Below are 22836 nucleotides of genomic sequence, written 5' to 3'. Positions count from 1 at the left end.
GCCTCTTGTAAGTGAAAAACTTCCAGATTCCAGTAGTGTGGGTAGAAATTTGGCCGTCTGTGTCTTGCCTTCTCCTCTCAGAGTATGGATTCTGTATTCTGTGTCTTTGCCTTCTCCTCTCAGAGTATGGGTTCTGTGTTCTGTATCTTTGCCTTCTCCTCTCCGAGTATGGGTTCTGTATACTGGTGATGGAATTTCTCCAAGTTCCCCGCAGTATTTATATGGAAATAAAGGCAGAAGAGAAAAACATAGCGTAAAGTTGTTTTTATTTAGATAAAAAGTAATATAAAAAGACAAGTGGCCACTCACATGTTCAATCCTCAAACATATGAGGTATGTAAAAGACACTCAGTATTAACCTGTGTTAACATGTAGCCACTCACATGTTCAATCCTCAAACATATGAGGTATGTAAAAGACACTCAGTATTAACCTGTGTTAACATGTGAGTGGCCACTCTGAGAGGATAAGGCAAAGACACAGAATACAGAATCCATACTCTGAGAGGAGAAGGAAAAGATACAGCATACAGAACCCATACTCTGAGAGGAGAAGGCAAGACACAGACGGCCAAATATCTACCCACACTACTGGAATCCTGAGGTTTTTCACTTACAAGAGGCGGCAACTTACCTCATACGATTGACGTTTGTTCTAGTAAGTGTAATACCTACTGGATAGAGTGTGTTAAGCTTTATTGCATTTGCAACATTTATTCTTCCACATCTAATTTGTGGCTGGACTACCTTGTTATTGTGATTTATATGGAACATATGCAAACACACACAATTGAGTGTACTAACTACAATTAGTGATTACTATAAATTATAACATTGTATTATTAGTTGGAATTCTATACAGCACAAATTCCAATCTTGTATATTTTCTACACTAAACAACTTTGTTTGTATATTAACCTATACAGGGAATGTGGGAATAGATTCCTATAGAGGCGCTTTTCTCTAAACCCCTCACTCTCCATATATATATATATATATATAGTAGAAGATTTTTTTTTTTTTTAATTTCTATTTCCATAAAACAATCTTAAAAAAACAATAAAAAAGAAAAATAATCGTACATTTAGTTGCAGTTTGGGTCACTGTTCTTGTGTAAAAATTCTAGAGCTTCCTGATCTCTTTTCAGCATAATTATTTTATCATTTATAATAACTTTGATATTTGCTGGATTCCAGCAAAAAACCCTGCATTGACTAATTTGATACAATATGGGGCCATGTCTTTCCTTCTAGCAGAGGTTTGTGCAGGTAAGCCCTGAAATAATAAGATCTTGTTATGCACTATTTCCAGGTCTTTACGTCCTCTATAGGCTCTTAAAATAGATATCTTGTCTTGGAAATTTAGAAACTTACGGCTAGATTTGGAGTTTTGTCGGTAACGACCCGCGTAGCTAACGCCGGCTTTTTTCTGGCCGCACCATAAAAATAACTCTGGTATTGAGAGTCCACAAAAAGGCTGCGTTAGGCTCCAAAAAAGGAGCGTAGAGCATTTTTAACGCAGCTTCAACTCTCGATACCAGAGTTGCTTACGCAAGCGGCCAGCCTCAAAAACGTGCTCGTGCACGATTCCCCCATAGGAAACAATGGGGCTGTTTGAGCTGAAAAAAAACCTAACACCTGCAAAAAAGCCGCGTTCAGCTCCTAACGCAGCCCCATTGTTTGCTATGGGGAAACACTTACTAAGTCTGCACCTAACACCCTAACATGTACCCCGAGTCTAAACACCCCTAACCTTACACTTATTAACCCCTAATCTGCCACCCCCGCTATCGCTGACCCCTGCATATTATTTTTAACCCCTAATCTGCTGCTCAGTAAATCGCCACTACTTACATTATCCTTATGTACCCCTAATCTGCTGCCCCTAACACCGCCGACCCCTATATTATATTTATTAACCCCTAATCTGCCCCCCTCAACGTCGCCTCCACCTGCCTACACTCTTTAACCCCTAATCTGCCGAGCGGACCTGAGCGCTACTATAATAAAGTTATTAACCCCTAATCCGCATCACTAACCCTATAATAAATAGTATTAACCCCTAATCTGCCCTCCCTAACATCGCTGACACCTAACTTCAAACATTAACCCCTAATCTGCCGACCGGAGCTCACCGCTACTATAATAAATGTATTAACCCCTAAAGCTAAGTCTAACACTAACACCCCCCTAAGTTAAATATAATTTTAATCTAACGAAATTAATTAACTCTTATTAAATAAATTATTCCTATTTAAAGCTTAATACTTACCTGTAAAATAAATCCTAATATAGCTACAATATAAATTATAATTACATTGTAGCTATTTTAGGATTAATATTTATCCAATCAGCCAATCAGATTGAGCTCGCATTCTATTGGCTGATCGGAACAGCCAATAGAATGCAAGCTCAATCTGATTGGCTGATTGAATCAGCCAATCGGATTGAACTTGATTCTGATTGGCTGATTCCATCAGCCAATCAGAATATTCCTACCTTAATTCCGATTGGCTGATAGAATCCTATCAGCCAATCGGAATTCGAGGGACGCCATCTTGGATGACGTCCCTTAAAGGAACCGTCATTCGGCTAGTAGGCGTCGGGAGAAGAGGATGTTCCGCGTAGGAGGTCTGCAAGATGGATCCGGAAGAAAGAAGATTGAAGATGCCGTTGATAGAAGACTTCATCCGGATCATGGACCTCTTCAGCTCCCGCTTGGATGAAGACTTCATCCGGATCATTGACCTCTTCAGCTCCCGCTTGGATGAAGACTTCAGCTGGATCATGGACCTCTTCAGCCCCCCGCTTGGGCTTGGATCAGGACATCGGAGGAGCTCTTCAGGACGGATCGGTGAACCTGGTAGGGTGAAGACAAGGTAGGAAGATCTTCAGGGGCTTAGTGTTAGGTTTATTTAAGGGGGGTTTGGGTTAGATTAGGGGTATGTGGGTGGTGGGTTGTAATGTTGGGGGGGGGTATTGTATGTTTTTTTTTACATTCAAAAGAGCTGAATTTCTTGGGGCATGCCCCGCATAGGGCCCTGTTCAGGGCTGGTAAGGTAAAAGAGCTTTGAACTTTTTTAATTTAGAATAGGGTAGGGCATTTTGTTATTTTGGGGGTCTTTGTTATTTTATTAGGGGGCTTAGAGTAGGTGTAATTAGTTTAAAATTGTTGTAATATTTTTCTTATGTTTGTAAATATTTTTTATTTTTTGTAACTTAGTTCTTTTTTATTTTTTGTACTTTAGATAGTTTATTTCATTGTAGTTATTTGTAGGTATTGTATTTAATTTATTTATTGATAGTGTAGCGTTAGGTTTAATTGTAGATAATTGTAGGTATTATTTAATTAATTTATTGATAGTGTAGTGGTAGGTTTAATTGTAGATAATTATAGGTATTTTATTTAATTAATTTATTGATAGTGTAGTGGTAGGTTTAATTGTAACTTAGGTTAAGATTTATTTTACAGGTAAATTTTTAATTATTTTAACTATTTTAGCTATTAAATAGTTCTTAACTATTAAATAGCTATTGTACCTGGTTAAATTAATTACAAAGTTACCTGTAAAATAAATATTAATCCTAAAATAGCTACAATGTAATTATTCGTTCTATTGTAGCTATATTAGGGTTTATTTTACAGGTAAGTATTTAGCTTTAAATAGGAATAATTTATTTAATAAGAGTTAATTAATTTCGTTATATTAAAATTATATTTAACTTAGGGGGGTGTTAGTGTTAGGGTTAGACTTAGCTTTAGGGGTTAATACATTTATTAGAATAGCGGTGAGCTCCGGTCGGCAGATTAGGGGTTAATAATTGAAGTTAGGTGCTGGCAATGTTAGGGAGGGCAGATTAGGGGTTAATACTATTTATTATAGGGTTAGTGAGGTGGATTAGGGGTTAATAACTTTATAATAGTAGCGGTGCGGTCCGCTCGGCAGATTAGGGGTTAATAAGTGTAGGCAGGTGGAGGCGACGTTGTGGGGGGCAGATTAGGGGTTAATAAATATAATATAGGGGTCAGCGGTGTTAGGGGCAGCAGATTAGGGGTACATAGCTATAATGTAGGTGGCGGCGCTTTGCGGTCGGCAGATTAGGGGTTAATTATTGTAGGTAGCTGGTGGCGACGTTGTGGGGGACAGATTAGGGGTTAATAAATATAATATAGGGGTCGGCGGTGTTAGGGGCAGCAGATTAGGGGTACATAAGGATAACGTAGGTGGCGGTCGGCGGCGATGTGGGGGGGCCTCGGTTTAGGGGTACATAGGTAGTTTATGGGTGTTAGTGTACTTTAGAGTACAGTAGTTAAGAGCTTTATGAACCGGCGTTAGTCCAGAAAGCTCTTAACTACTGACTTTTTTCCTGCCGCTGGAGTTTTGTCGTTAGATGTCTAACGCTCACTTCAGACACGACTCTAAATACCAGAGTTAGAAAGATCCCATTGAAAAGATAGGATACGCAATTGACGTAAGGGGATCTGCGGTATGGAAAAGTCGCGGCTGAAAAGTGAGCGTTAGACCCTATTTTGAGTGACTCCATACCGGAGTTAGCCTAAAACCAGCGTTAGGAGCCTCTAACGCTGGTTTTCACGGCTAACGCCAAACTCCAAATCTAGGCCTTAATTATTACTTCTCTGCAAAGTATTATCTATTATTGGTTTCTTTAGTCCTATTCTATGTGCTCTTTCTATTGGGATATTCCTTTCTTGAGTATCTATACCTAGTTCTTGTGGTAAAGTAGTAGAAGCAAAAGATAGCAAATCTTGGAAAGCAGGGCTCTCAGGAAGACAAATAACCCTATTTAAGTTTATTCCTCCAAATCTTCAAGCTTCTTATTAATATCTGTGATTTGATTACTGTATATTTGGATACTTTGATCTTGTTTAAGGTATGAGTCTTCCATATCTGAAATTCTATTTTCTGCCTCAGATATTCTAGCCATAAATTGTTTAGTCTCAGGGCTCCATGTACTAAGCCGTCAATTCATCCGTCATTGTAGACGCGGATAAACTCGCCGTTACTCGCCGCGGGCGAAATGGTGTCTGCTGTCGCTATGTACTAATAATCCCCCAATAAATAGACACATCTAGCCCGCCGCGAGCAGTGGCGGAATATTGATAAATTTGACGCCTCGCTCGCCGCGACTAAGCTGATGTACTTAACTTTCAGTTGAATTGTCTGGCCAATTATTAACACGTGACATGCAAGGTGTCACGAACATCATAGTAGTCACGGGAATAGAATTTTGCTCCTATAAAAGTTCAACTTATCTAAACAACTTTATTATTGTTCAAAATTTTTTGAAGAGTGATTACAGAGCGTTATTTTTGTAATATTTATTTACAATTTGGATATGGATTCATCTGGATCTGAAACCACTTCAAAATCCAAGAATCCTCACTTTTCGCATCAACAATTATCCCCCTGGTAGTTTGGTGAGCTTCATTGAAACGTACTTGACTGGTCTGTGGGTTGTTATAGGGAGTCAACAGACATTCTGTACATGAGTAGCCTCCATCTCCTAATAGAAGATATAATAAATATAAATATTAATATAAAAATAATTATAAAAATTGACAACTATACAATACAAATTTAAAATATAGATTACTCTTTAATTACAGTTGACAAATTGGGCGCAATTTATGTACATGGAAATGAGAGACAAATTAGACACCAGTTATGCTGTAAGTACAATGCTGATATTACTGCCTTTTATATATGTCTAGACTGGAGTCTAGAGTGACTTTCCTATTGTTTTGTACCTTGCCCGCCACCTAAAAGGTGGCGAGGCAAAAATAACGAGGTGGGAGCAGAAATTGTCACGAGCGGACAAATAGATTTTTTAGTACATTTGTTTTTGGCGAGTTGGTGGTCAAATCTGTCTAATTACAGTGAAAAATGGAGAGGTAGCGAGGTTTGGTGGATAAGTACGCTTGCAATTATAAAGATGCGAGTTTGAACATAGTTGACGACTTTGTACATATCAGTTTGCGAGTTTTGACGCGAGATTTGTTGTGGGTAGCTCGCTGACTGCTTAGTACATGGAGCCCTCAGAGTATAATGTAGCTACATCCTCTCTTAGTCGTTCAAACTGTGCAAGTAGTAGATCCGCCACTTGTTTAGAGATTTCAATTATATCTGCCTGACTTATGGCTACCCATATCTATCTTAGCTTCTGTACTAAACTATTCCTAGTCTTTTTGTCCTTACTTTTAGCAGGCATTGCAGGTGATCTATTAGGAAAGTATATTTCCATAGATGGTTAACAAGTGTCTTGGTGAAACTAAAAAAAAAAATAGCAATAAAGGGGAGAGTATGGTAAATAAAAATTCTCCCTTTACAGTTTTTTTTTGTGTTGTTGTGTGTTTTTTTGTGTGAGTATATGTAAATCAAGAGATATGTGTAAAAGAAAGTAATGATTTGTTTACAAAATTACCATATAGATATTAGACTTTCTCAAAAATCATACGATAGAGGTAACCTTAGAGTTAGAGGTTTTAAAGTTTCTATTAACCAGCAGGCTAAGTATATAATCCGGGGCTAAAGGAAAAGATAAGTGGGCCTTCAGTAGAAGTATATATGTACTAAATATTATTGTGTATTGCTGATACTACAAGTAGGTATTCTTAATAATACAGACACCCACTTTTCCATTACATTATTCAGAGAGTATACATTTAGAGTTAATTTTAGTAAATTTACTAAGAAGTCCTTAGACTAAAATATCAAGAAAACTGGCTATAACTTATACTAAAAATAAGGATATAAATGTTTCCACCATAATCTAGCTAGCTGGTGGTCTAATATAAATTGACTGTTTAGATTCTGGTTTAACCAAAGAGCAAATGGTGACCTTCGAGGAGATTGCCAACATTCAATTTAGACCACTATATATAGATTCTTTTCTGATATATATATATATATATATATATATATATATATATATATATATATATATATATATATATATATATATATATATATATATATATAAACAGGGAGTCATATATAACATAGAAAAACCTCACATAAGCCACAGATATAATACAAACTTATGTTTTGCTGTTATATGTTAGTATTATGAGGTAATTCTTATGACAAAATACATAACGGAAAGAGAAAATAGCCCTTTAGTATTAACCATGATCCAAGCCACCGGAGAAACATAAAATAAGCTGAACTACGCTATACTCTAATTTTTATTCTCATTAATTTAGCCAAAGTAGTGTAGATAACACTGTTAAATAATATATCCAAGCAACATAAATATAGTTTTGGTAATCAGCAAAGCGTCCCGTACCAAATAAGTTATAAGAAAGCTTTGTCCATATAAAAAACGTCTCAGTTTAGATACTCCTATACACTCCTTTGTTTGGTTGCTAAATTCTAGTTATAATACACTTCCCATTTATTTATCCTGCTTTATGTTCTCTACTCCTGATATAAATCTTACAAACAAAACCAGATTCTGGCAAAGTATCTCTCTTCCCTCTCTTAAGTCTGAAAGTCTTCAATTTATAAATTACCCAATCTCTATATTGGAGGTGCAAAAAGCCATAGATAGTATTAAACTTAATAAAGCAGCAGGACCAGATTTATTGCCGGGGGAATTCTATAAAATTTTAAAAGTGGTTATAGCTCCAACATTAAAGGATTTATTCAATGGTAAATTTATAAAAGGAGAAACTCCCTCTAGATATTTTGACGAATCAGTAATAACTTTGATTGAGAAAAAAGGGAAAAATCCTGAGTCTATGGACTCCTATAGGACCATATCATTACTTAAAGGTATACTGAACCCAAAATTTTTCTTTTGTGATTCAGATAGAGCATGACATTTTAAGCAACTTTCTAATTTACTCCTATTATCAATTTTTCTTCGTTCTCTTGCTATCTTTATTTGAAAAAGAAGGCATCTAGGCTGTTTTTGGTTTAGAACTATGGACAGCACTTTTTCATTGGTGGATGAATGTATCTGCCAATCAGCAAGAACAACCCAGGTTGTTCACCAAAAATGGGCCGGCATCTAAACTTACATTCTTGCATTTCAAATAAAGATACCAAGAGAATGAAGAAAATTTGATAATAGGAGTAAATTAGAAAGTTGCTTAAAATGTCATGCTCTATCTGAATCACAAAAGAAAAAATGTGGGTTCAGTGTCCCTTTAACTCTGATTACAAACTATTTACAGGTATCTTAGTTAACAGTCTTAAAAAAATTATCGAACCTCTGATACACACTGATTAAACAGGATTTATGCCAAATAGAAATCCCTCTGCTAATTTGCATAAGGTATTTTCAGTCTTAGATTCTTGCTGTAACCTTAGAAAAGAATAGAAGAGGAGTGGTACTTTGAAAAATGCTGCAATACTTTCTATAGATGCACAAAAGGCATTTGATTCTATAATATGGGATCAACAATTTACCGCTTTTGAGCGTTTCGGATTCAAAAATCAGTTTCCTGATTTATTAAATCAGTATATAAGAAAGCATCTTCCTCACTTTTAATAAATTGAAGAAGGACAGCCTGCTTTGAACTAACCAAAGGGACAAGGCAAGGATGTCCAATTTCACCTCTTGTTTAATTTGGCCATAGAATTTAGGACTTTACTAGAGGGAATTCCAATAGGGAAGATTAATCTTACATTATTATTATATGCAGACGATCTCCTCTTATTCATTAAAGATGTAAAATCTGAAATCACTCTAGTATTAGATATGATACAAATATTCAGCTCTATTTATGGATCAGATTAATGCTTTAAAATGAGAAGTTTTATGAATCTTTCATTAACCGAAGAGGAAAATAGAGATACCCTTTAAAGAAATTCACACACAATTTACATATCAGGGTATTAATATATGCCGTAACCCTCAAAATGGTATAACATTAATTATGTCCCTGTCATTAATAAGATAAAGCAATATCTGGAGAATTGGTCGAGACTTCCGTTATCTTTGACCGCTAAAATCAATTTAATTAAAATGATAATAATTCCCAAATTCTTGAACTTGAACCTCATGCATAATATACCTGTTATTATGCTTAAAAAAAGATTTGGTGGCAGTACATAAAATCTTCAGATCATTCTTATGGGGAAAAGGAAGGAAAAAGATAGCACTATAAAATGAATACAGCCAAAAAGTATGGGGAGGTTTTCTTTCTCATCTCTCGATATCTATAATATTATTTGCCTTGGGAAAGTTGCACTAGATTAGCTTACAGAAGGTAACTATATTGCCTTTCGAGTGGCTGAGGAGAGTATGATATCCCCATATTCTCTTCAGGCATTACTACATTGCAACATAAAATTACCAATAAATGTAAAGAAGCTTATTTCAATATATTCAATTATTAAGGCCTGGCATATGTTATGTAATTCAATAGAAACTGACCCCTCGATCTCCAATCACTTACCAATTGTCAGAAACCCAGATTTTACTGAGGGGTTGTATAATAGGATCTTTAAAAATTGGACTAATAACAGCCTGAAATATATTTATCAACTCAAATACTGGCCACGGATTCGCTTTTGGCTGAGTAAAATGCTACATGTCTCTGATAAACTAGAGAAACAACATGCTTTTCTGCTTGTTGACTTTGAATTTACCAGATATGTTAATATCCAATTTATTAATTCCCTAATTCTAGGTGGAAGATATCTAATACTTAAAAATTGGAAGAACAAAAAAGAACCTTCTATTCATAATCGGACCAATTTAATGCTAAAACAAGCCGTAATGGAACAACTTGATAGTACCATTGGTTCAGACCAGAATTTAAAAAAATATTGTAATAAATGGCATAGACTCTTTAAAACATATGAAAATAATACACAAGCCCAATTACTTGCTCCCTTTACTACATGCAAATATGAAGAGGACATACTCCAGAGGAGTTTGGCATAAGGTGAGGTAGGGAGAGAGAGATTAGGAGTTTGTTCTTTTTTTTTTTTCCGCCACTATTAACCTTCTACCTGAAGATATATGTAGGGATTTACTCTTTCTTTGTCATTGAGCACGAAAATGTCCACAGCACAACTTGCTTAAAAAGTGTCTTTATTGACAAAAATTTCCACAGTCATCACAAGCACAGTATTTGACTGGCAGCTGTTCTATATGTTGTTGAGGATTTCTTTGTCATTGAAGTAGAGTGACATTTATTTGTTATATTATAAGGTTCAACTATGTATATTCAAAGGACCTATAGAAGCCTATGTTATATATAAAATACACAAAAAAGGATACAAATTGTTTTAGCTAGTGTTTACTTCTCTGTAAGTTTATTTGGGTGTCAAAGCAAAGATGAATTAAATAATATAATTTTGACTTTTGTATCTAATGTAACAAGATTTGAATTCTGTTTGAAGATGTCTGTATATCATGATTATGATCTGTCTTCTTTTGCTTGTAAGCTAAATTTCTGTATCTTGGTACCCTGTATTAAATAAATATAAAAAAAAAGAAAATGCTGTAATGCTGCACAGTCATAACAATAACATTAGTAGTGTGGTGCCTATTGGGCAGCACAGTCACACAGGCTTGTGAGATGATGTTGTAAAGAACAAGATGTACCTGGAAGGCATGATAACTTTTTCCATATACCAAGATAGAAGACCCATGGTAACAATGTATATAAATGCACAGTCAAAGTTTCCAAAATAATTTGTAATATATATCGAAAAACAAGTATGTGAGAGCTAAAACAAAGAAGAAGACCGTGAACTCGACCTTGTTAGTCCTAAATTGTGAACCCAGATGGTGTTATGCTTATTTTATATTTCTATGTTCTTTTCATACGGCTAGATTTGGAGTTTTGTCGGTAACGACCCGCGTAGCTAACGCCGGCTTTTTTCTGGCCGCACCATAAAAATAACTCTGGTATTGAGAGTCCACAAAAAGGCTGCGTTAGGCTCCAAAAAAGGAGCGTAGAGCATTTTTAATGCAGCTTCAACTCTCGATACCAGAGTTGCTTACGCAACTCTGGTATCGAGAGTTGAGCTAAAAAAAAAACTAACACCTGCAAAAAAGCCACGTTCAGCTCCTAAAGCAGCCCCATTGTTTGCTATGGGGAAACACTTCCTATGTCTGCACCTAACACCCTAACATGTACCCCGAGTCTAAACACCCCTAACCTTACACTTATTAACCCCTAATCTGCCGCCCCCGCTATCGCTGACCCCTGCATATTATTTTTAACCCCTAATCTGCTGCTCCGTAAACCGCCGCTACTTACATTATCCTTATGTACCCCTAATCTGCTGCCCCTAACACCGCCGACCCCTATATTATATTTATTAACCCCTAATCTGCCCCCCTCAACGTCGCCTCCACCTGCCTACACTTATTAACCCCTAATCTGCCGAGCGGACCTGAGCGCTACTATAATAAAGTTATTAACCCCTAATCCGCATCACTAACCCTATAATAAATAGTATTAACCCCTAATCTGCCCTCCCTAACATCGCCGACACCTAACTTCAAACATTAACCCCTAATCTGCCGACCGGAGCTCACCGCTACTATAATAAATGTATTAACCCCTAAAGCTAAGTCTAACCCTAACACTAACACCCCCCTAAATTAAATATAATTTTAATCTAACGAAATTAATTAACTCTTATTAAATAAATTATTCCTATTTAAAGCTTAATACTTACCTGTAAAATAAATCCTAATATAGCTACAATATAAATTATAATTACATTGTAGCTATTTTAGGATTAATATTTATTTTACAGGCAACTTTGTAATTATTTTAACCAGGTACAATAGCTATTAAATAGTTAAGAACTATTTAATAGTTACCTAGTTAAAATAATAACAAAATTACCTGTAAAATAAATCCTAACCTAAGTTACAATTAAACCTAACACTATACTATCATTAAATTAATTAAATAAAATACCTACAATTACCTACAATTAAACCTAACACTACACTATCAATAAATAAATTAAATACAATTCCTACAAATAACTACAATGAAATAAACTAACTAAAGTACAAAAAATAAAAAAGAACTAAGTTACAAAAAATAAAAAAATATTTACAAACATAAGAAAAATATTACAACAATTTTAAACTAATTACACCTACTCTAAGCCCCCTAATAAAATAACAAAGACCCCCAAAATAACAAAATGCCCTACCCTATTCTAAATTACTACATTTCAAAGCTCTTTTACCTTACCAGCCCTGAACAGGGCCCTTTGCGGGGCATGCCCCAAGAAATTCAGCTCTTTTGCCTGTAAAAAAAAACATACAATACCCCCCCAACATTACAACCCACCACCCACATACCCCTAATCTAACCCAAACCCCCCTTAAATAAACCTAACACTAAGCCCCTGAAGATCTTCCTACCTTGTCTTCACCCTACCAGGTTCACCGATCCGTCCTGAAGAGCTCCTCCGATGTCCTGATCCAAGCCCAAGCGGGGGGCTGAAGAGGTCCATGATCCGGCTGAAGTCTTCATCCAAGCGGGAGCTGAAGAGGTTCATGATCCAGATGAAGTCTTCATCCAAGCGGGAGCTGAAGAGGTCCATGATCCGGATGAAGTCTTCTATCAACAGCATCTTCAATCTTCTTTCTTCCGGATCCATCTTGCAGACCTCCGACGCGGAACATCCTCTTCTCCCGACGCCTACTAGCCGAATGACGGTTCCTTTAAGGGACGTCATCCAAGATGGCGTCCCTCGAATTCCGATTGGCTGATAGGATTCTATCAGCCAATCGGAATTAAGGTAGGAATATTCTGATTGGCTGATGGAATCAGCCAATCAGAATCAAGTTCAATCCGATTGGCTGATTCGATCAGCCAATCAGATTGAGCTTGCATTCTATTGGCTGTTCCGATCAGCCAATAGAATGCAAGCTTAATCTGATTGGCTGATTGGATCAGCCAATCGGATTTATCTTGATTCTGATTGGCTGATTCCATCAGCCAATCAGAATATTCCTACCTTAATTCCGATTGGCTGATAGAATCCTATCAGCCAATCGGAATTCGAGGGACGCCATCTTGGATGACGTCCCTTAAAGGAACCTTCATTCGGCTAGTAGGCGTCGGGAGAAGAGGATGTTCCGCGTTGGAGGTCTGCAAGATGGATCCGGAAGAAAGAAGATTGAAGATGCCATTGATAGAAGACTTCATCCGGATCATGGACCTCTTCAGCTCCCGCTTGGATGAAGACTTCATCTTGATCATGGACCTCTTCAGCTCCCGCTTGGATGAAGACTTCAGCTGGATCATGGACCTCTTCAGCCCCCCGCTTGGGCTTGGATCAGGACATCGGAGGAGCTCTTCAGGACGGATCGGTGAACCTGGTAGGGTGAAGACAAGGTAGGAAGATCTTCAGGGGCTTAGTGTTAGGTTTATTTAAGGGGGGTTTGGGTTAGATTAGGGGTATGTGGGTGGTGGGTTGTAATGTTGGGGGGGGGGGTATTGTATGTTTTTTTTTACAGGCAAAAGAGCTGAATTTCTTGGGGCATGCCCCGCAAAGGGCCCTGTTCAGGGCTGGTAAGGTAAAAGAGCTTTGAACTTTTTTAATTTAGAATAGGGTAGGGCATTTTTTTATTTTGGGGGTCTTTGTTATTTTATTAGGGGGCTTAGAGTAGGTGTTATTAGTTTAAAATTGTTGTAATATTTTTCTTATGTTTGTAAATATTTTTTTATTTTTTGTAACTTAGTTCTTTTTTCTTTTTTGTACTTTAGATAGTTTATTTCATTGTAGTTATTTGTAGGTATTGTATTTAATTTATTTATTGATAGTGTAGTGTTAGGTTTAATTGTAGATAATTGTAGGTATTTTATTTAATTAATTTATTGATAGTGTAGTGGTAGGTTTAATTGTAGATAATTATAGGTATTTTATTTAATTAATTTATTGATAGTGTAGTGGTAGGTTTAATTGTAACTTAGGTTAGGATTTATTTTACAGGTAAATTTGTAATTATTTTAACTATTTTAGCTATTAAATAGTTCTTAACTATTAAATAGCTATTGTACCTGGTTAAAATAATTACAAACTTACCTGTAAAATAAATATTAATCCTAAAATAGCTACAATGTAATTATTCGTTATATTGTAGCTATATTAGGGTTTATTTTACAGGTAAGTATTTAGCTTTAAATAGGAATAATTTATTTAATAAGAGTTAATTAATTTCGTTAGATTAAAATTATATTTAATTTAGGGGGGTGTTAGTGTTAGGGTTAGATTTAGCTTTAGGGGTTAATACATTTATTAGAATAGCGGTGAGCTCCGGTCGGCAGATTAGGGGTTAATAATTGAAGTTAGGTGTTGGCGATGTTAGGGAGGGGAGATTAGGGGTTAATACTATTTATTATAGGGTTAGTGAGGCGGATTAGGGGTTAATAACTTTATAATAGTAGCGGTGCGGTCCGCTCGGCAGATTAGGGGTTAATAAGTGTAGGCAGGTGGAGGCGACGTTGTGGGGGGCAGATTAGGGGTTAATAAATATAATATAGGGGTCGGCGGTGTTAGGGGCAGCAGATTAGGGGTACATAGCTATAATGTAGGTGGCGGCGCTTTGCGGTCGCCAGATTAGGGGTTAATTATTGTAGGTAGCTGGCGGCGACGTTGTGGGGGGCAGATTAGGGGTTAATAAATATAATACAGGGGTCGGCGGTGTTAGGGGCAGCAGATTAGGGGTACATAAGTATAACGTAGGTGGCGGTTGGCAGATTAGGGGTTAAAAAAATTTCATCGAGTGGCGGGGATGTGGGGGGCAGATTAGGGGTTAATAAATATAATATAGGGGTCGGCGGTGTTAGGGGTTAGCAGATTAGGGGTACATAGCTATAATGTAGGTGGCGGCGCTTTGCGGTCGCCAGATTAGGGGTTAATTATTGTAGGTAGCTGGCGGCGACGTTGTGGGGGGCAGATTAGGGGTTAATAAATATAATACAGGGGTCGGCGGTGTTAGGGGCAGCAGATTAGGGGTACATAAGTATAACGTAGGTGGCGGTCGGCAGATTAGGGGTTAAAAAAATTTAATCGAGTGGCGGCGATGTGGGGGGGCCTCGGTTTAGGGGTACATAGGTAGTTTATGGGTGTTAGTGTACTTTAGAGTACAGTAGTTAAGAGCTTTATGAACCGGCGTTAGCCCAGAAAGCTCTTAACTACTGACTTTTTTCCTGCGGCTGGAGTTTTGTCGTTAGATGTCTAACGCTCACTTCAGACACGACTCTAAATACCGGAGTTAGAAAGATCCCATTGAAAAGATAGGATACGCAATTGACGTAAGGGGATCTGCGGTAAGGAAAAGTCGCCGCTGAAAAGTGAGCGTTAGACCCTATTTTGAGTGATTCCAAATACCTGAGTTAGCCTAAAACCAGCGTTAGGAGCCTCTAACGCTGGTTTTCACGGCTAACGCCAAACTCCAAATCTAGGCCATAGAAAATAATGTAATTCTACCAGACCAATCCCCTTCCTTGCTAACTTGTGTCACTAACTTTCTTTCTAATATTTCCCTCCTTCTTCCAAAATTCCTACCCCCCCAGCTTTCTCTAACTGTTAATAATAACATAATTACCCCAACCCCGCATGCCCGATGTCTTGGGGTAACACTTGACTCAGATCTCTCTTTCACTCCCCACGTCCAGTCTTTGGCCAATTCTTGCCGCCTCTACCTTAAAAACATCTCCACAATTTGCCACTTCCTCACACAAGACACAACTAAGACTTTAATCAACTATCTCATAATTTCTCACCTTGAGTATTGCAAATTCATCCTCTCCAGCCTCCCTAGCTGCCATCTATATCCCTTAAAATCCATAATAAATTCCTCTGCCAGGCTGATCTTCCTTACACATCGCTTCTCACATCGCATCTGATGCACCTCTCTGCCAGTCCTTTCACTTGCTTCCTCTAACCTTTAGAATAAAACATAAAATCCTGACTCTGCTCATATCCTCCTTCTCTCCTCCTCTCTTGATACCTCCTCACATTCCCATCTACAAGACTTCTCCAGACTGGCCCCTATTTTGTGGAACTCTGCCTCTTCCCTAGTTTTCAAACTTTCAAGCACTCCTTATAGACTCTACTATTCAGGGATGCATATAATATACACTAACAGTTTGCTATCTTAGTCCCTCTCCTCCTTTAACTTTCCCCTTGAACTTAGCATAGAAGCCTACGAGCCTAGATTCTTTATAGATGACATTTATGAGAGATCATTTACAACAGTGAAACTCTTGGCAGGGCCCTCTATCCCTTTGTCTCCCATAACTGTCACCTCACATATTAGACCCATGTCTTTAGTGCTGAGGAACCTGTTGGTGCTCTACAAATAACTTATAATAATAGTACATTTTATTTTATATATATATATATTTTTCAATTGTGACCTTTTTTTATTGGTTACATTTTGGAGTTTTACCCCCTTCGTCAGACACCCCCAAAGAAAATGAACAAACAATTTACTCACCCCCTGCCACGTATTATACCCTCTCCAAACAATATGAGCTCCAATGATGCTGAGCCCCTACACAGACCGCCACTCCCCTCGGTTGATGTCATCAGGTGGCGAAAAACATAATAACGCTAATAGCAATATATAATACAAAATCACATGAAAACAGTGACTCAATAAAGATTCGGAACTGTATATAAGATCTATTGACAGTCAGTTATGCTGACATAGTACACAATGAGTAATGAATAATGTGTAATAAACAAAAACAACAAAAACAACACAGGGAAATTTCTAGCAACCTGCTATTTACACTGTAATTCAATACTGGTAATCTGGGAGGTAACAAATTATAGCTATTACCACAAATCTATGTGAGCATCCCTACACACATCCGCCATTGATACTGAGATCATTCCCCATGGAGAAGGTTAACAAGCTATAACTGACATGGCAACTATCAAAGTATCCTTACGTTGGACCCCCCGGATGTGCAATTACATCTACTTGATTTCTGTTTGACTATGAATTATTTTGTTTGAAAACTAATTCTTCCTCCAGAAGACTGGCACGGCAATGGAGTCCAATGTGGCCCCATCCTATGCCAACCTCTATATGGCAGAGTTCAAGACTGTAGGTACTGACCTATTTTTTGAGAGCAGGATCAAGTTCCTCAGATGCTATTTAGATGATTTGCTGCTAATCTGGGCTGGAACAAGAGAGTTTCTGGATAAATGGTTTATCGACTTAAATAATGCTAACCAAGCACTATCCTTCAAGATGGAAGCAAGCAAACAGATAATCCATTTCTTAGACTTATGTCTGTACAAAGAGGCTGGAATTCTGAATCTAATTTGGATTGGCATTTCTTCTTATAGAGGGGAAAGTGTTATGATGACTTGATCTGTGCCTCTACTGGTATTCATTGTTTCTTGTTATTCTTTTAAAGCTAACTTAGCATAGTATATATGGTACAACAGCCATATCCCTTTTTTTACTATTACTGAATACATAGTCTGCCCATGCCTCTGCTAGACTTGAGGAGTGCTTGAGCGGTCATTTATGCCGTTATTCTTTAAAGCTATGTTAGCTTAGTGTATAGAATGTAATCATCATAACCTTGGTAGAGATGTTTATTCATTCTGTGTCAAGGGTGGATGAATGTAGGGATCCTCATAAAGATTTGTGCTATTTGTTCCTGCCCATGTTACCACTATGGACACATATTTAATTAGAGTTTACATGGCATATTGCTAGAATCTTTCCTCTATTGCTGTTATTATTGTCTAGTGTTCATTATGCACTAGGTTAACGTTACTGACTGTTAGTGTGTCCTTAGTGTCCCCTTTGATGTGCGCACACAACATTGCTTTGTTGGTTGCCTTGACAACTCAGCGGTTCATGTGGATACAAAGGATGTGATGAGACTCAGTCAGCGGTGCTGTGGATAAGGTTTTAGGATTGATGATAGAAAACTTCCATGCCTATAGTCTTTAATGCTAGTTTTGCTTTATAACAAAATTTATGCTTACCTGATAAATTTCTTTCTTTTGCAATGTACCGAGTCCACGGATTTATCCTTACTTGTGGGATATTATCCTTCCTAACAGGAAGTGGCAAAGAGAGCACCACAGCAGAGCTGTCTATATAGCTCCCCCCTTAACTCCACCCCCCAGTCATTCGACCGAAGGCCAAGGAAGAAAAAGGAGAAACTATAAGGTGCAGAGGTGACTGAAGTTTTTAATAAAAAATATCATCTGTCTTGAATAGACAGGGCGGGCCATGGACTCGGTACATCGCAAAAGAAAGAAATTTATCAGGAAAGCATACATTTTGTTTTCTTTTGCATGATGTACCGAGTCCACAGATTCATCCTTACTTGTGGGATACCAATACCAAAGCTTTAGGATGAAGGGAGGGACAAGACAGGAACCTAAATGGAAGGCACCACTGCTTGCAAAACCTTTCTCCCAAAAATAGCCTCCGAAGAAGCAAAAGTATCAAATTTGTAAAATGTTGAAAAGGTATGGAGCGAAGACCAAGTCGCAGCCTTACAAATCTGTTCAACAGAAGCATCATTTTTAAAAGCCCATGTGGAAGCTACCACTCTAGTAGAATGAGCTGTAATACTTTCAGGAGGCTGCTGTCCAGCAGTCTCATAAGCCAAACAGATGATGCTTTTCAGCCAAAAGGAAAGAGAAGTCGCCGTAGCCTTTTGACCCCTACGCTTTCCAGAATAGACAGCAAACAAAGAAGATGTTTGACGAAAATCTTTGGTTGCCTGCAAATAAAATTTCAAAGCACGAACCACGTCCAAGTTGTGCAACAGATGTTCCTTCTTAGAAGAAGGATTAGGACACAGAGAAGGAACAACAATTTCCTGATTGATATTCCTGTTAGTAACAACCTTAGGTAGGAACCCAGGCTTGGTACACAAAACCACCTTATCAGCATGGAAAGCAAGATAAGGCGAGTCACATTGTAATGCAGATAGTTCAGAAACTCTTTGAGCTGAAGAGATAACAACTAGGAACACAATTTTCCAAGATAAAAGCTTAATATCTATGGAATGCATGGGTTCAAACGGAACCCCCTGAAGAACTTTAAGAACTAAATTTAGACTCCATGACGCTTGTGCAACAGAATAGACAGAGCAGATATCTGTCCCTTTAGGGAACTAGCTGACAATCCTTTCTCCAATCCCTCTTGGAGAAAAGACAAAATCCTAGGAATCCTGATTTTACTCCAGGAGTAGCCTTTGGATTCGCACCAAAAAAGATATGTTCGCCATATCTTATGATAGATTTTCCTGGTAACAGGCTTTTGAGCCTGAATCAAGGTATCTATGACCGACTCAGAGAAACCCCGCTTTGATAGAATCAAGCGTTCAATCTCCAAGCAGTCAGTTGCAGAGAAATTAGATTTGGATGCTTGAATGGACCTTGAATCAGAAGGTCCTGTCTCAGTGGCAGAGACCATGGTGGAGGAGATGACATGTCCACCAGGTCTGCATATCAAGCCCTGCGTGGCCACGCAGGCGCTATCAAAATCACTGATGCTCTCTCCTGTTTGATTCTGGCAATCAGACGTGGAAGGAGAGGGAAAGGTGGAAACACATAAGCCAGGTTGAACGACCAGGGTACTGCTAGAGCATCTATCAGTACTGCCTGAGTATCCCTTGACCTGGATCCATAATGAGGAAGTTTGGCGTTCTGACGAGACGCCATCAGCTCTAATTCTGGTGTGCCCCATAGCTGAACCAGTTGAGCAAACACCTCCGGATGGAGTTCCCACTCCCCCGGATGAAAAGTCTGATGACTTAGAAAATCTGCCTCCCAGTTCTCTACCCCTGGGATATAGATCGCTGACAGATGGCAAGAGTGAGCCTCTGCCCAACGGATTATTCTTGAAACTTCTATCATCGCTAAGGAACTCTTTATTCCCCCCTGATGATTGATATAAGCCACAGTCGTGATGTTGTCCGACTGAAATCTGATGAATCTGGCCGAAGCCAGCTGAGGCCATGCCTGAAAATCATTGAATATCGCTTTTAATTCCAGAATATTTATCGGTAGGAGGGCCTCCTCCCGAGTCCACAAACCCTGTGCTTTCAGGGAATTCCAGACTGCACCCCAGCCCAGAAGGATGGCGTCTGTCGTCACTATAACCCAATCTGGCCTGCGGAAACACATTCCATGAGACAGATAATCCTGTGACAACCACCAAAGAAGAGAGTCTCTGGTCTCTTGATCCAGATTTATCTGAGGAGATAAATCCACATAATCCCCATTCCACTGATTGAGCATGCATAGTTGCAGTGGTCTGAGATGCAAGCGAGCAAATGGAATTATGTCCATTGCCGCTACCATTAGACCGATTACCTCCATACACTGAGCCACTGATGGCCGAGGAATGGAATGAAGATCTCGACAGGTGGACAAAATCTTTGATTTCCTGACCTCCGTCAGAAATATTTTCATGTCCACTCTATCAGAGTCCCTAGAAATGAAACTCTTGTGACGGGGGAAAGAGAACTCTTTTTTATGTTCACCTTCCACCCGTGAGATCTTAGAAAGGCCAACACTAAGTCCGTGTGAGACTTGGCTAGTTGGAAAGTCAACGCTTGAAAAAAACAAAATTTGCAAAAACGGTACTGTGCCTTTAAGAGAAAAAAAGGCATACACAAACTGCAAAACTGGTTAAAATTGCTTCAAATTTTCCAAAATTTTAACAGTGTACCCACTAAACTTTAGAAGGATTGCACCACAAATAAATAAGCAATAAACCCCCAAATGACAAAACCGGATTAATAAATGTCTAAAACCGGTAAAACCCCCTGTTAGCACCGTGCCACAGCTCTGCTGTGGTGCCTACCTGCCCTTAGGGGACGATAATATGAGGATAAAGCTTCAATTAGACCTCAGAAGAGTATCAGGACCTCTGGAGAAGTTGCTTGCTGCTTGTCTGCATAAACTAAATGCGCAACTGAGGCGTGAAAATAGGCCTCGCCCATCTCACTCGATGTTGCTGGGGCCTACAAAATCCATCATACCTTGTTTGTAAGCCATGTGGGTTATAAAAACCCCTAAAGAAGCCAAATGAACCCTCAAACAAATGTCCCATCAGAATAAAAACGTTTGCCCAATATCTCATATACAAACTGAGTGCCCAAAAAATTAGCCCTTTATGCAAGCTAGTAATGCCTCTTATCAAACTAGGATTACTGCTTACCCTTCCCCTAATGGGGATACTGTCAGCCTTTCTGAATTAACACAGTCTCTGCAGAAAAAATGACTGAACATACCTCATTGCTGTATAGCAAGAAACCATTCCTCACACTGAAGTTTTCCTGTACTCCTCAGCTTCTGTGGGAACATTAGTGGACCTTAGTTACAAATGCTAAGATCATAATCCTCCAGGCAGAAATCTTCATCTATGTCCTGTCTGAGAGTAAATAGTACAACACCGGTACCATTTAAAAACAACAAACTCTTGATTGAAGATAGTTTAACACCTCTTTCACTTTACCCTTCCTGCTTAGAGCCAGCAAAGAGAATGACTAGGGGGTGGAGTTAAGGGGGGAGCTATATAGACAGCTCTGCTGTGGTGCTCTCTTTGCCACTTCCTGTTAGGAAGGATAATATCTCACAAGTAAGGATGAATCCGTGGACTTGGTACATCATGCAAAAGAAATATAGGTTTATTCTGCTGAATATAGAGGTTTGCACATGTGACTTTGTAGTAAGGGATGCTTATTCACTCAGTATCAATAGTGGATGGGTGTAGGGATGCTCACATAGATTTGTGCTAATAGCTATAATTTGTTCCCGCCCAGGTTACCACTATTGATACTTTTTGAATTACAGTGTAGATAGCAGATTGCTAGAAATTTTCCTCTGTTGCTGTTGTTTTTTTGTTTATTACACATTGTTCATTACTCATTGTGTACTATGTCAGCATAACTGACTATCTGTGTATCCTTTGTGTTCCCTTGGGCATGCAAACATGATATTGGTTTGTTAGTTGCCATCACATGATTCATGTGGTTATACCGGATGCAATGATAATGTGTTATCATTGCTGATAGATCATATCTACAGGGAGTGCAGAATTATTAGGCAAGTTGTATTTTTGAGGATTAATTTTATTATTGAGCAACAACCATGTTCTCAATGAACCCAAAAAACTCATTAATATCAAAGCTGAATAGTTTTGGAAGTAGTTTTTAGTTTGTTTTTAGTTATAGCTATTTTAGGGGGATATCTGTGTGTGCAGGTGACTATTACTGTGCATAATTATTAGGCAACTTAACAAAAAACAAATATATACCCATTTCAATTATTTATTTTTACCAGTGAAACCAATATAACATCTCAACATTCACAAATATACATTTCTGACATTCAAAAACAAAACAAAAACAAATCAGTGACCAATATAGCCACCTTTCTTTGCAAGGACACTCAAAAGCCTGCCATCCATGGATTCTGTCAGTGTTTTGATCTGTTCACCATCAACATTGCGTGCTGCAGCAACCACAGCCTCCCAGACCCTGTTCAGAGAGGTGTACTGTTTTCCCTCCTTGTAAATCTCACATTTGATGATGGACCACAGGTTCTCAATGGGGTTCAGATCAGGTGAACAAGGAGGCCATGTCATTAGATTTTCTTCTTTTATACCCTTTCTTGCCAGCCACGCTGTGGAGTACTTGGACGCGTGTGATGGAGCATTGTCCTGCATGAAAATCATGTTTTTCTTGAAGGATGCAGACTTCTTCCTGTACCACTGCTTGAAGAAGGTGTCTTCCAGAAACTGGCAGTAGGACTGGGAGTTGAGCTTGACTCCATCCTCAACCCGAAAAGGCCCCACAAGCTCGTCTTTGATGATAC

At 38.3% G+C, this 22836-nt stretch overlaps 1 long non-coding RNA gene across 1 annotated transcript in view; it reads right to left on the bottom strand.

Annotated features, from left to right (window-relative positions):
• Positions 1-5324: 5324 nt before the first annotated feature.
• Positions 5325-22836, bottom strand: part of LOC128641276 (uncharacterized) — a 158023-nt gene continuing 140511 nt past the window's right edge. The window contains exon 2 of the long non-coding RNA XR_008399463.1: positions 5325-5524. This is a non-coding gene — a long non-coding RNA (uncharacterized LOC128641276). The remainder of the gene's footprint in view (positions 5525-22836) is intronic.

Source organism: Bombina bombina, chromosome 10 (assembly GCF_027579735.1).
Source record: "Bombina bombina isolate aBomBom1 chromosome 10, aBomBom1.pri, whole genome shotgun sequence".
Classification (NCBI taxonomy): Eukaryota; Metazoa; Chordata; class Amphibia; order Anura; family Bombinatoridae; genus Bombina; species Bombina bombina.
Note: the sequence above shows the minus strand (reverse complement) of the source record. Positions and strands in the feature narration are given on the sequence as shown.